This window comes from Felis catus, chromosome B1 (genome assembly GCF_018350175.1).
Source record: "Felis catus isolate Fca126 chromosome B1, F.catus_Fca126_mat1.0, whole genome shotgun sequence".
Lineage (NCBI taxonomy): Eukaryota > Metazoa > Chordata > Mammalia > Carnivora > Felidae > Felis > Felis catus.
In genome coordinates, this window is record NC_058371.1 from 66,667,608 (window position 1) to 66,683,669 (window position 16,062).

The 16,062-nt window shown below is 32.9% G+C and overlaps 1 long non-coding RNA gene across 1 annotated transcript in view; it reads right to left on the reverse strand.

The window, feature by feature from the left end:
* Window positions 1–16,062, reverse strand: part of LOC123384891 — a 214,519-nt gene that overhangs the window by 87,207 nt on the left and 111,250 nt on the right. The window contains exon 3 of the long non-coding RNA XR_006596607.1: window positions 4,597–4,715. This is a non-coding gene — a long non-coding RNA (uncharacterized LOC123384891). The remainder of the gene's footprint in view (window positions 1–4,596; window positions 4,716–16,062) is intronic.

A 16,062-nucleotide genomic window follows, 5' to 3' on the forward strand; every position in this document is an offset into this window, starting at 1 on the left:
AGGTCATGAGACCAGGGTCATAGAATTGAGCCCTACATCAGGCTCTGCACTGATATCATAGACCTTGCTTGGGATTCTTAATCTGGCTCTCTCTATGCCCCTCCTCCACTTATGCTCTCTCTGTGTCTCTTAAAATAATAAGTATTTTTAAAAATTAGTAAAATAAACTTATAAAAAGGAAAAATAGAAATAATCTTATAATCTAGATACAAATTATATTATTATTTGTCTTTCTTCCTAGGCTTTATTCTAAGCATATGTATTTTTTATAGTCAAATACATATCATATAGTTTATCTTTCATGCTGGATATTTTTACATAACATTTAAAAGCACCTATGTTCGAAGTTATTTAAAATTATTAGCTATAGTAATCATGAATGTATGTGATCCAGCCTATGGCTGTAGCATAACATTCTCAAACATTCCAAGAATGAAGAATATTTAAGTGTTTCTGATTTAAACATATATCTCAAGGTTTTGTGTTTTTTTTTTTTTTTTTTGTAATTTTTTAGAGAAAGAGAGAGCACCGGTAGGGAAGAAGGGCAGAGGGGGAGAGAGAGAATCTTAAGCAGGCTTCTACAGCAAAGATTCTTAACTTTTATAATGAAATAGTTTGATTTTTAAAGGTTCTTGCTCCAAGTGTGTTAAAACTATAAAACCAATTAATTTTGGAATTACACACACCATGTTAAATACAGTGTAAATGGAAAAGAAGACATCTGATACTCAGATGGTAACTTACAACATGCTATGATTTACATTTGGATATAAAGGTGAAAATGCTGCTGGGTGCCTGAGTGGCTTAGTCAGTTAAGCCTCTGACTCTTGCTCAGGTCATGATCTCATGGTTTGTGAGTTTGAACCCTACATCAAGGTCCATGCTGACAGTGTGGGGCCTGCTTGGGATTCTGTCTCTCTCTCACTCTGCCCCTTCCCTACTCATGCTCTCAATCTCTCTCAAAAATAAATAAATATATTTTTTTATTTAATCCAAATCTCATTTGATAAAAGAGTTAACTTTAATGAAGTTTATTAACTTTCCCAACGTTATCTTGCTATTTGATGCTATAAATGGGACAAGAAACTTGTTTTCTGGGCTGCCTGCATAATTTTCTGTGTACTACATTCAATTCTAATTTGAATAAAAAGAATACAAACAGGTAAATTTCAGCTTAAAAAATAATCCTTTCTATTTTTTAAAAATGTTTATTTATTTTGAGAGAGAGAGAAAGAGAATGTGCATGCACATGTGAGTGTGAGTAGGTGAGGGGCAGAGAGAGAGAATGCCAAGCAGGCTCCATACTGTCAGTGCACATTCCGATGCCAGGCTCGAACTCATGGAACTGTGAGATCATGAACCTGAGACAAAATCAAGAGTCGGATGCTTAAACCACTGAGCCACACTGGCGCCCCTCAAATAATATTTTATATAACTGTGAATTTTAGAAGCGAATGAATTTGGAGTTGATTTTGGAAAGACGGGAGACTGTAATAACATTCATAATAACTGAAAATACTTAAGAAATAAACTGCACTAAGGAATTTTTATAATCAGTGATATTTGATTTTTTAAATGTTTATTTACTTATTTTTAGAGAGAGAGAGATCATGAGCAGGGAAGAAGGAGAGAGAGAGAGAGAGAGAGAGAGAGAGAGAGAGAGAGAGAGAGAGAATCCCAAGCAGGCTCCATACTGTCAGTGCAGATTCCGATGCTGGGCTCGAACTCATGGAACTGTGAGATCATGACCTGAGCTAAAATCAAGAGTCAAACACTTAACTGACTGACCCACCCAGACACCCCAGTGATATTGAGTTTTTAAAGCTCAATGACTAAAGTACAAATCTTTACAAATGTAATTCAAATCAGTATCTACAGTCATTCACTGCCTCTGTATGTTTCTCTGAATTTGTTTCTCCAAAATTCTACTTTCCTTGTTTTTATCTGATTTTATTTATATGAACCTAAATACCTATTTATCTTATTCCCAGTCTATGCCTATGTATCTTTCTTTTTTATCTCTCTATTTCTCTCAACTTCCTATTCTCTTTGTTTCTTACTCAATAGACAACTGCATTTTTATCTCTGATTACTTTTCTTATTATTTTTGTGTTTTCTTTATCCTGTCCTGTTTCTTGTCTCTGCATTATCTAATAAGTAATGATAACACTGATAGATAATAGCTGCCACATATCGAATTAGGCATAAAACAGGTAAGAATATACATGAAATAATCTCAATTGTGTATTACTATTTTTCCCACTTCAGAGTTCTGAAACTAAGGTTTTAGAGAAAAATGTGAACCAATTAATTTTACAGAGTAAGTAAGCAAGAAAATGATGATGACATGACTGGCTGTCAGCTGAGAATATCCACCATCCCTCTTAAGCTATATGCTGGGTTAATCGGCAGAATTGCCATGTCATTTGCTTTTTTTTTTTTTTTTTTTTTTTCTGTCCACTATGTATTTAAAGCAAGTATATGAGGTTTACTATCCTTTCTCTCTTAGAAATAGTGACGGGGGGGGGGGGCGCCTGGGGGGCGCAGTCGGTTAAGCGTCCAACTTCAGCCAGGTCACGATCTCGCGGTTCGGGAGTTCGAGCTCCGCGTCAGGCTCTGGGCTGATGGCTTGGAGCCTGGAGCCTGTTTCCGATTCTGTGTCTCCCTCTCTCTCTGCCCCTCCCCCGTTCATGCTTTGTCTCTCTCTGTCCCAAAAATAAATAAACGTTGAAAAAAAAATTTAAAAAGAAATAGTGACAGGGGTGCCTGAGTGGCTCAGTAGGTTGAGCGTCTGACTTCGGCTCAGATCATGATCTCATGGCTTGTGAGTTCAAGCCCCATATCAGGCCCTTTGATGACGGCTTGGAGCCTGGAGCCTGTTTCAGATTCTGTGTCTCCCTCTCTCTCTGCCCCTCTCCAGCTCACAATCTGTCTCTGTCTCAAAAATAAATAAACATTAAAAAAAAATTAAAAATAGTGACAAAATAATGTTTTTAAAATAGATGTTGGTAATAGTCATTTGTAATGCAAAAGAATACATTCTGCTAAAAACATAATTTTCATTGTATTCGTGAGCAAACAGGAAATTAAGAGACTATCTAAGGAGAGAGACAGAGAAGCTGACTTGCGGTGAAAAATGAAATCTGCAAAGAAGTCATAGCCAGTGAAAAGACAGGAGTAAGCAAATGCTAAAACAAGGCATCAAGAAGAAAAGAATGCTGTTATCATTTAAAAGACTAAGCATTTGGCCAGTGGATAAAGCACAGGAGCAGCACCAGAAACCCTCAGATTCATCCAGGGGGGCTGTAAGGGGCCAATTGTGGTCCTGGTTAAGAATGACATTTGACTACTAAGAGAAGCAAATGTAAATTTCCACTAAAAGACAACATTTGAAATTAGACCCCAAATTTCCATTTTATAAATCAATCTATTAAGAGTTCAAAATCAAAGAGCATCAAAGGGTCAAGAACAAAATACCATGTGTGCATCAAGCAATGTCTCCAGGCTAAACTGGAATTCTTGCACCTATAATTCAAAACATACTATTATTTTTAACAAGCTTACTCTGTTTTATGTATTAATAAAATAAAGTATTTGATACTGTGGTTATTAAAATAAAATTCACTTAAACATATTTTTGAAAGCAACCATTCTCAGATGTGAGACTTGCATGTTCTTTGATGTTAAAAAGTGTTGTTTTTAAACTAGATCTGGTTTTATATGCAGGTTTAATTATACTAACTCTTCCTAACTTAGCTTGAGTTATTTGAATGCAAAACCTTTAGGTATAATTTGTGTTTGACACTGATGTAAATTGCTTCTAGGCTGCCCTCCTAGCAAGTCTGTTTACACACCTTACTTCTTTTTTAAAAAAATTTTTTTTTCAACGTTTTTTATTTATTTTTGGGACAGAGAGAGACAGAGCATGAACGGGGGAGGGGCAGAGAGAGAGGGAGACACAGAATCGGAAACAGGCTCCAGGCTCCGAGCCATCAGCCCAGAGCCTGAGGCGGGGCTCAAACTCACAGACTGCGAGATCGTGACCTGGCTGAAGTCGGACGCTTAACCGACTGTGCCACCCAGGCTCCCCTACACACCTTACTTCTATTAGAAGCTATTACGGATAATTAAGAAACAGACTTAATTTTTCTTTCAAAATCTGCATCAGTAGATGCCCCAGGGGTTATTACTACTGGTATTTCCTCTTATTGAAAAGAAAGAGAAAAAAATTAGTCTCCTAAGCAACATCATTAGATATCAGCATATGATGTAATCATGACTAAATTGTACCAATTCGAAGAAAGTTACAAGAACCTCTTTGTTGAAGAGGAATCACACACCTTATCATTTGTATTTCTTTTTTGTTAAGATTTTTAAAATAATAGATGTGGTTTATAAATTTGCTTTAGCTATGGAAATTTATCCTCAGCACCAACTGGTTTGAAAGAATTTGTAGCTTTTATCATGGATCATTACATTTTGAGCAACATTTTAAAACAAAAAAAAAATTCAAGCAGTGATTTTAAATTGTTTTCACACAGAGGCAAACTAAATTTGCTCTGCATAGATGAATGACTTTATGATTCTGAATCTTACCTTCTTTGCTGTAGAATCATGGATACACTAGTAAAATCAGAGTGAGGAAATAATACGTTGAACTTCTATTCTGCTCCTGGATTCCAAATTTGAGCATTGAAATGCTGGTAACATATCATCTGTAAAGATATAGCAATATTTTGGCATTAACAGGTAGAATATCCTGAAATTCATCTATTAGGGTAAAAAAGAATCATCAAAATTTTCCAGAGGATGATTTCATCCTGAATATTTATTATTGTTAATGTTGGTATTATTATTTAATAAAGATTATATTGAAATTGTAGATCAATTTAGGGAATTTTGCCATAGTAATAATAGTAATAATACTTAGTCTTCTGATTCATAAACATGTAATGGTTTCCATTAGTTTGATATTTAAAAATCATTTTTGAAAAATATTAAAAATTTAAAGATTTCAATGAAAATATTTGGTAATTTTCAATGGACAAGATTTTCACTATTTGCTAAACTTCTTTCCAAGCATTGTATTTTTGATACTATTATAAGTGGAATGTTTTTCATTTTTGGATTTTTCATTGCCAGTTAATCTAAATACAAATAATTTTTGGATATTGAACTTACTCTTTGGTAAACTTATGAATTTACTAGTCCTAATAGTGTTTTTTTTTGTGGCTTTCTTAGGATTTTCTATATGCAAGACTATACGCATCACATTATAGGTGAACAGAGATAGTCTTACTTCTTCCCTTCTAATCTGGAGGTCTTTTAAAACTTTTTTCCTGCCCAATTTCCCTGTATAGAATTTCGAGTACAATGTTAAACAGAAGAGATGAGAGTAGAAGTCTTTGTCTTGCCCTCTACTTAGAGGGAAAAATTTCAGTCTTCAAACATTAAACATGTTAGCTGTGGGGAGCGTGGCTCAGTCTGTTGGGTGTCTGACTTCAGCTCAGGTCATGAGATCATAGTTCCTGGGTTCATGTGTGCCTATCAGGCTCTGTGCTGACAGCTCAGAGCCTGTATCCTGCTTCAGATTCTGTCTCCCTCTCTCTCTGCCCCTCCCCTTCTCACACACTCTCTCTCTCTTGGCTCTCAAAAATAAATAAACATTTTTTTTAAATGTGTTATGTGTGGGTAATTTATAGATGGCTTTACTGGGCAAAGGAAGTCACCTATTCTTAGTTTGTTAAGTGTTTACCAGTAAAAGGTGTTGTATTTTGTCAAAGGCTTTTTTTCTACATCTCTTGAGATAGTCATGAGGATCTTGTCCTTTATTGTATAGTATCGTGTATTACAGTGATTGATTTTCGAGTAGGTTAGCCTTGCATTTTTATAGTAAATCCCACTTGGTCAAGAAGTATAATCCATTTGATATATTGCTAGATTTGATTGCTGGTATTTTGTTGAGGATTATTCTAGCTATATTCTTAAAATATGTTGCTCTGTACTATCCTTTTCTTTTGATACCTTTGTCTTGTTTTGGCATCAGGGTAATTCTAGTCCAATAAAATTTGTGGAAAACTGTTTACTGATTTAATATTTTGGGGAGAGTTTGTAAAGGACTGGTATTAAATATTCTTTGAATGTTTAGTAGAGTATACCATTGAAGCAGTGTAGGCCTGTTTTCTTCTTTGTGGAAATTTTCAAAATTATTAATTGAATTTTTTTTAATTTTATAGATCTATCCAGATTTTCTATTTCTTCTTGATTCAGTTATGATAGTTTGTATCCTTCTAGGAATTTTTCCACTTTATCTTGGTTTTATATATATAGGTATATTATATACATATATATGTATATTACATATGCAGTGTATGTATATATTGTATATGTATTTGGCAGATAATTGTTCATAGTATTTCCTCTTATTTTTTTTATTTTTGTCAAGTAGTAAAGAGTTTACTCTTTTATTCCTGATGTGAGTAATTTATGTCTTTTTCATTGTTCTGCCGAGTTAAAATTTTGTCAATGTTGATTTTTTTCAAAGCTGTAACTATTGATGTTATTGGTTTCGACTGTTATTTTTTCTATTTTCCATTTCATTTATTTCTGCCCTAATCAATTTTATTTTCTTTCTTCTGTTTGCTTTGAGTTTAGCTTACTCTCTATTTTATATTTTGTTGAGGCAAAAGGGTAGGATTTTTAATCTTTGTTTTATTTTCATGCTGGTGTTTATAGCTATAAGTTTCACTTTAAAAAACACTTTGGCTATATTCCACAATTCTGGTATTTGTATTTTGGTATTTCATTTTCTTTCATGTAAAATTACTTCTGAATATTCCTTAGGATTTATTCACTGACCCATTAGTTATTTAGTTTTTGAAACAATTTCCATATATTTATGAATTTCCCAAATTTCGTTTTGTTATTGATCTCTAATTTAATTCCATTGTGGTCAGGGCACATGTTTTGCATGATATCAATTCTTTTAAAATTACTGAGACTTGTTATATGGTTTAACCTATATTATATCCTAAAGAATGCCCTATAGTCACTTGAGAAGACTGCATATTCTGCTGTTGGTGAACTGCTCTCTAGATGTTCCTTAGTTATATTTGGTTTATAGTTCTAGTGAAGTCTTTTATGTTCTTTGTGTTCTACTGATTTGTCCTACCTTTTATTGAAAGTAGGATATTTGGGGCACCTGCATGGCTCAGTCGGTTAAGTGTCTGACTTTGGCTCAGATCATGATCTCGTGGTCCTTGAGTTTGAGCCCTGCCTTGGGCTCTTTGCTGACAGCTCAGAGCCTGGAGCCTGCTTTGGATTCTGTGTCTCCCTCTCTTTCTTCCCCTCCCCCGGTCACACTCTGTCTCTCTCTCTGCCTCAAAATTAACATTAAAAATTATTTAAAAAGAAAAGAAAGTGGGATATTTAAATCTCCAACAGTTGTTAAATTTTCCATATTTTCTTTCAATTCTCTCAGTTTTTCCTGTATACAGTTTAGAACCCTGTTAGTAGCTGCACACATGCTTAAAGTTGCTATATCTCCCTGATCTTTCGATCCTTTTATCATTTAAGATGACATTCTTTGATGCTAATAACAATTTTGTTTCTTAAATTCTTTTTAGTCTCTTATTAATAGAGCCATTCAAGCTCTCTTTTAGTTATTATTTGCATGGTATATCTTTTTCTACTCTTTAATTCAGTCTACTTGTGAGTTTTAATTTAAAGTGTGTCCCCATGCATAAAACATAGTTGGATAACATGTTTTTTTCATGCTATCAACATCTGACTCTTCGTTGGATGTTTAAACAATTTAAGTGTAATGAAATTACTGATAAAGTAATTTAGGATACTTTGCTATTTTTATGTCTTCTGTTCTCTTAAATCCTATAGGATATTTTGCTATTTTTATATGTCTTCTGTTCTTTTATATTCCTCTATTTCTACATTATAGCCTTCTTTCATGTTAAATAAACATTTTCTAGTCTTCCATTTCATCCCTTTGTTATTTATTCCAGTATACATTTTCAGATATTTTCTTAGTGGTTGCCCTGAGGTTTATAATTATATCTTTACATAAATCTATATCATTCACATTAATATTAACTTAATTTCAATAATATATAAAATGTTTTCTCCAAAATAGATCCATGCTCTATCCTTCTTCTTCGTGTTATCTGTCATACAGTTACATATTTATACAGTTTAACTTTTACAATTATTACTTTATGCAGTTGTTTTTAAGTCAGATCGTTGAAGAAAAATAAAAAGTCTAAACACATACATATTGCCTTTCCTGTTTACTTATATAACTATCTTTATCAGTGATCTTTATTTTTCAGATAGATTTAAATTACTTTCATGTATTATTCCACTTCCTTTAGAATTGCTTATAATGCACATATCCTGGCAATAAATTCATTTATTTTTTAAAAGCTTTATCTTTATTTTTATTTTTAAAGGATATAGAATTATTTGATGATGGTCCTTTTCTTTCAGCAATTTGAATGTCATCCCACTGCTTTTTGACTTCCATGGCTCTTATGAGAAATCTGCTATTACTCTTACTGAGAATCCTTTGTGTGTGATGAGTTATTTCATGCTGCTTTTAAGAGTCTCTTTTTGTAAGAAAGAGGCAAACTAAGAAAGAGACCCTTAACTCTCTTCGTGAGAGAGAGGCAAACCAAGAAACTAATGGTTACAAGAAGGGAGGAGGTAAGGGGATGGGTTAAATAGGTGATGGGGATTAAGTAGTGTGCTTGTTGTGACGAGCACAAGGTGATCTATGGAAATGTTCAATCACTATATTGTACACCTAAAACTAGTATTACACTGTATGTTAACTAACTGGAATTTAAATAAAAACTTTAAAAAGAGTCTCTATTTGTTTTTTTACTCTTGACAACCTAACTATATAATTTGTCATGATATTAATATCATGCTATTGTACATACTATTAGTAGTCTGAATTTCTTGGATGTATAAATAGTGCTTTTTATTTAATTTCAGAGGTTTTGGACCATTTTTCTTCAAATACACGTTCTGCCTCTTTCTCTCTGCTTTCCTTTGTCACATTTATTTGCATGTTGGTACACATTGTGATATCCCCTAGACATATGAAGCTCTGACCACTTCTTCTTCATCCCTTTTTTCTATCTGCTCTTAAGACTGGGTAATTTCTTTTGACCTATTTTCAAGTATGCTTATTCTTTCTTAAGCCAATTCAAATCTTCTGTTGAACTCTCGTGATTATTTTAAATTTCAGTTAATGTATGTCTTAATCCATTTGGGCCAAATTTGACAAACACCAGTATGGCTCAAAACAACAAACATTAATTTCTCACAATTCTGGAGAATGGGAAGTCCAAGATCAAGGTGCTATCATATATGGTCTCCTATCTGGTTCATAGATAAATAGCCATCTTTTTGCTGTGTCTTCATATAGTGGAGGGGATGAGGGAACTCTTGGGGCCTCTTTTATAAGAGCACTTATCCTGTTCATGAGGGCTTCACCATCATGAGACAATTATTTCCCAAAGATTCTCACTTCCAAATACCATCACATGGCGGGAATACATTTCAATACATACATTTTGTAGGAAAAAAATATTCAGTCTATAACAATGTACTTTCACCCCAGGATATTTTTTTAGAATTTTTCTCTCTCTTTTTGATGTTTTATTATTTATTTTTGAGAGAAAGAGCACAAGTCGGGCAGGGGCAGAGAGAGAGAGGGAGACACAGGCTCCAGGTTCTCAGCTATCAGTACAGATCCTGACATGGGGCTTGGACTCACAAACCATGAGATAATGACCTAAGTTGAAGTCGGCCACTCAAGCAACTGAGCCACACAGGCAACCCTAGGATTTCTCTCTTTTTTGTGATATTCTCTATTTAGTAACATATCAACCCATACCTTCCTTTAATCATTTAGACATGATTATTTTTAGTTCTTTGAACATTTTTAATTCCTTAAAATCTGTCTAGTATGTCCAACATCTGTCCTTTCTTAAAGAGTTTCTATTGACTACTTTTGTTCACTTGATATGAAGAAAAAAACTAATGGTTGTTAGCATTTTTGAAAATTATTTTTTTAAAAAATGAATGTCACAGACAATGTATTTGACAAGTATGGGTAGTAGATTCCCTCTCTTTCCCATGTATTGTTGGTGGTGTTTACTATGTTGGGGTTTTTTGCTGTTTGTTAGTTTAGTGATCTTCCTGAACTGATTCTATAAAGTCTGCATTCCCTGACATTTGTGGCTACTGAAGTCTCTGTTCATTTAGCTTAGTGGTTAGATAAAGATTGGATAGATTTCCTTAAATACTTGGAATCAGTAAGTCTCTTACACTTCGTCAGGATTCTTTAGTTCTGACTTGGGGTCACATTCAATGTTTCTATATGCAGATTGCATCTCTGCTTTACCTTTCACTTCTTGCTTGCATAGAACCTCAAAATTAGCCACAAGTGAAGCATTCATGTATCTGGGGTTTTCTCGGCATGAAACATCTTTGCACATGCATATGGTCTTTTATATTTATAAAAAATGAGGAGATTTTTTAAAACCACTATGGACATCTTAATTCCTCAAATTTTCCTTTTAATATTTTACTTTCCTCTTGTTTGTCTCAACCAGTATCATTGCCTTAGTCTACTATGATGTTAAATAATTGTCACTAAGTTTTTTACCAACTCCCTAAGAAAGAGACTTTTTCCATTGAGCAAGCTCAGAATCAGACAATCAGATCTGGGAATGGGACTTTTACAGAGTGGTGACATATATGTCAAATAGTGCCAATTCTTTGGCGATGGGGGACTTTGGATGAGCTGCACACTGGGCTTCTCCTCTCCAATTACTATAATGGTGTTAGTTTTCACACCTTTCAGGTTGTGAGGCTGTCATTTAAAAGGCTACCATGAACCTGGGGACACAAGGTTGGAAATAGGATATGTCAAAAACTGGCTGTTCTTACAGAGATTTAGCTGTTATTACTGAATAGTCACTCCTTAGATGGTTGCAAGCCTTTGGTTAAATCCAGAGTTTTGAGTTGCTTTTGACACGTTTCGTCAATTTTCTCATGGCTTTTATGGAGATGAAGATTTCTTTTTTGAGATGTAGATTTTGGAAGGGCCTTCTTCTGCTATTCTGAAAGTATTGCCTTTCTCCTGAATCTTATCAGTGCATGTAGCCTGAATAATTTCTGTTTGTTGAAAACCACGCAATTAAATGCTTTAACATTTCTCTCCATCTTAAAATGTAGACAGATTTTTTTCCAGAAAATTTAATGCTTTAGTTTTAAGAATAATTCACTAGGTGCGGACCCATATTGTTCTTCATCAACATACACTTTTTATGCAGGCAAAATAACACATTTATATGCAATATTAAATAATCTGTTACATGCTTATGTATGTATTCTCACATATATGTATTTTAAGCAAATATTTATTGAGCAACCAAAATATTCTCGACACTGGTCAAACCAGCTGTCATTGCCCCAGTGAATTTTATATTCTATACTGTCAAGTAGATCATCAATGATGCTGGAAAATTCTTCTTTTCCTTAATTTCTGTTTTTCATTTCATAGAAACATCCAGGTATGCCTTCATTTTCACTTTTGATATTAAAGAAGTCTAAAATGTAAAAGTTATATATTCTCAAAAACTAAATGTTCACTATATAGCAAACAAATAATATGTAATCTTTGTTGAGGCTATTTCCTATGTCAATATCTCTTAAAGTTGAATAAGGTATGGACTGTTTCAAAGAATAATCAAATTATTGTGAACACTCACTCTCACTAAGAGAGTTATTGAAATATTAAATATACTAATAAGTTACATGTAAACTCTTATGCTATGGTTTCTCTGCAGATACAAAACCAAAACCTTTACAAATTAAATACTAATGTAACTATAGAATCAATTACACTTAATTAGTTTATTAATTTAATATTATGAATGATTTGCTGAAACCATTCTTTTTTAATGTTTATTTATTTTGAAAAAAAGCAGAGAGTGCACACACACACACACACACACACACACACACAGGAGTTGAGGAGGGGCAGAAAAAGAGAGAGAAAGAGAAAGAGAGAGAATCACAAGCAGGCTCCACATTCAGCACAGAGCCTGACTCAGTGCTCTATCCCATGAACCACAAGAACATGACCTGAGCCAAAATCAAGAGCCAGTCGCTTAAATGACCCAGCTACCCAGACGCCCATGAACATACCACATTCTTCAAAGAAGCTGAACTAGTATATCGATATCTACAGCACAAGGTTTTTTTTTTTTCAAATTTTCCATATCTAGAATTATGAATGACATGTGATGCTTTGATTTTTCTGCCTTTTTATAAAATTTGAAATATTGCAGAAGCTTCATTTGTACACATAACATGATTAAGGCTTCATTTGACATGAAAACTTTATTTTAGGTCATAATTTTACTGATCATTTCTCATTCACCTTTGTAAATTAAAGTCAGACTACTTGTCTCTGAGGTAGTTAACAGACACTGATGTGTCTTTGGCATGTTCAGTTATAATAATCAGTTTATCCATAATAATATAACAAATCTCAGACAGAAGTCATATCCTTCTCTATATTATGTCATACTATAAAACTTCTTAAAAGAATGAGCTAAATTTTCATTCACAGACATGGAATGAGGCCCAAAAAATACTGCTATGTGTAAATTTAATATAGAATAATATTAAGTTCTATTTAATATTACATAATAAAGTATAATATACTATATATATATATATATATATATATATATATATATATATACACACACATTATATATGTGTACACACATATAAAATATCTGGAAGAATAAACTCCAAACTGTCAGCTGTTTTTATTATTTTACTGTTAAGGAATGTGAGAGAGTAGAGTAGATGAAAAATTACTTTTATTTATTATTTTTGTACACTCATATAATAAGATTATTACCTGTTTATACTAAAAATATCTATGTATAGAGAAAGCATAAGTTTTAATTCTATAGTATTAGAAATTTTAGGACAGGAATTAGATATAGTTTTCCTAAATATATATTGATAAATAAAATTAGCACTCAAGTGTGTGGTTAGAGAGTAGACAGTAATAATGAAATTTTGTGTTAAGCAAACCATGAAACGAAAAGTACCAAATATATGAACCTTAATACATGATGAAAAGCAACATTTTCATTTTCTTTAAAAGTTAAATTGTAAACAAAAATAATTGAGTTTTATTTTAGATTTCAAGTCTGGTACTATAGAAACATTGTGTTCAATTCAGAAATACGAACATTTAATTAATTTCAGGTAAGATTAAATCATCCCATGAAAATAAAAGAGCCCAAATGTCCATCGATGGATGAATGGATAAAGATGTGGTATATATATACAATGGTGTTTTACTCAGCAATCAAAAAGAATGAAATCTTGCCATTTGCAACTATGTGGATGGAACTGGAGGGTATTATGCTAAGTGAAATTAGTCAGAGAAAGACAAAAATCATATGACCTCACTCATATGAGGACTTTAAGAGACAAAACAGATGAACATAAGGGAAGGGAAACAAAAATAATATAAAATCAGGGAGGGGGACAAAACAGAAGAGACTCATAAATATGGAGAACAAACTGAGGGTTACTGGAGGGGTTGTGGGAGGGGGGGATGGGCCAAATGGGTAAGGGGCACTAAAGAATCTACTCCTGAAATCATTGTTGCACTATATGCTAATTTGGATGTAAATTTAAAGAGATAAAAAATAACATTTAAAAAAATCATCCCATGAAAATAGATTTATTATGAAACCTCAACTTCTAATATCATAATAAAACATTTTGTATATTATGTGATAGAAAGACCCAACCTTTTTACATCTAGCAGGTGAACTCATCTCTCTAGTTAGTATTGTCTTCATAAACTACTAGATCATTCTATTACCAGCCAGATCTCTTTGCCACAAAGAGTTTAAAACCTAAGACACAACTTTTTGTTTTCATAATGCTCATGCAAGCATGGGATATCCTGGTATAATACAACCTATGTATAGACAGCTATAATTTTGTGCCTCTTTTCTCAGCAAAATTAATTCCTAAATGTTTTTTTCATTGCAAAATTATTCTGTGGTTTATCCTTAAATAATCATTTATAGTATTTATATATATTAAATAAGATAAATTACATTTAATTATATAATAATATAAATGCATATATATGCATAGGGTTATAGTACTTGTATATTATAAAAGTGGTTGTTTAAACCTCATCTCCCCCACAACCACAACTACTGAAAAGGAGTCCTCTATTTCTTTAAGTCCCCAATTGCACAAGAAAATCTTAACTCATTTTGATGGAATAAATTCCTAATATCAAAAAGAAAATATAGAACCCTGATAGCAAGATATAACACATTAGAATTCTCTAGTCCTAGTAGAATTTTGATAGCCACTTCTTTAAACAGAGAATTTGAATATCTAGAGCCTACATTTATATCATCTTTTTGTGTCTTCTCTTAATCTAAGAACTCAACATTCTCCAGCTTCTATGTGCATAAGACACAGTGTACCCAGGTTACGTTTAAAAAGTGAAGAGTAGGGGCGCCTGGGTGGGTCAGTCAGTTAAGCATCTGATTCTTGATTTCAGCTCAGGTCATGATCCCAGGGTCATGAGATTGAACTCTGTGTTGGGCTCTGCACTGAGCATGGTGCCTGCTTGGGATCCTCTCTCTCTCTCTCTCTGTCTCTGCCTCTGCCCCTTTCCTATGGTTATCCTCTCTTTCTCTCCCTAAAATAAAAAAAAAAATAATTTTTAAAACTGAAGAGTATTTATGTAATATAAGGCAATACCAATGGTAAATTAAATTAAATATTCAAATTTAGTTTGATATTATACTCAACTATTTGCCTAATATTTTATTATTATTACAAAAACTTGTATAAATACACAAAAGTTGAAAAAATAGTAGAATAAACACTACTATATCCTCTACCAAGTTTCACCTATATTTGATTACAATATATATTTTTATATACTGATTTCATTTCACTGTATAAATACAGTAGATATTTTTTATTGTTACTGGATCACTTGAAGTAAGTTGGAACATCATAACACTTTACCACAATTTCCACAAAATGTGTATTTTAATATTAAGTTTATTCTCCTCCTTAATCACTCTACCATTCATATAGGCTTTCCAGTATAAGGTGATAGCATCACCATAAACTGAGTTCTTTCAGGCAGTACAAAGACACAGTGTTCCCAAGAATTTTTAGTCTAGACAGATAACGTGAAAGCAGACTGCATAATTCAAGACTGACAAAACAAGAATTAATAACCTAAGACCAAAAGGTCTAAAAAAATACTTGTAATATTTGTATTAATAGTGCATGTGAAAACCCACTTATATTTCCTTTATCTGTAACCCACAATTTATCAGATTATTATTATACAAACAGGCATTAAATAGTTATTTACACAATATTTCTTTCCAGCTAACACTTAGAATTGAACAAGACTATTCTGCTAAAATATCGATGTTAATAAGCTTATGAATTTTCAAGAAAAAAAAACACTTAATTCTTTAGATAAGAATGATGACTATCAATTGACTTTGTTTACAAAATAGCTCAAAACAATAGTAACAATATTTAAATATTTCCCAAAGTACCTTAACTATATTACTTTAATTTGTTTTGTTTTTAGATTCCACATATGAGTGAAATCATGTGGTATTTGTCTTTCTCAGTCTGACTTATTTCACTTAGCCTAATACCTTCTAAGTCAATTCAGGTTGTTGTAAATGGCAAACAAAACAAAAACAAAACAAAACAAAAAAAGACAAAAAACAAGCAAACAACAACTACAACACCCTCATCTTTTTATGGGCAAGTAATATTCCACTGTGTGTGTGTGTGTATGCGTGTGTGTGTGTGTGTGTGTGTGTGTGTGTGTGTATGCGTGCATGCATACCACATCTTCTTTAACCATTCCTCTATCAATGAACACTTAGATTGCTTACATATTGTAGCTATGGTAAACAGTGCTGCAATAAA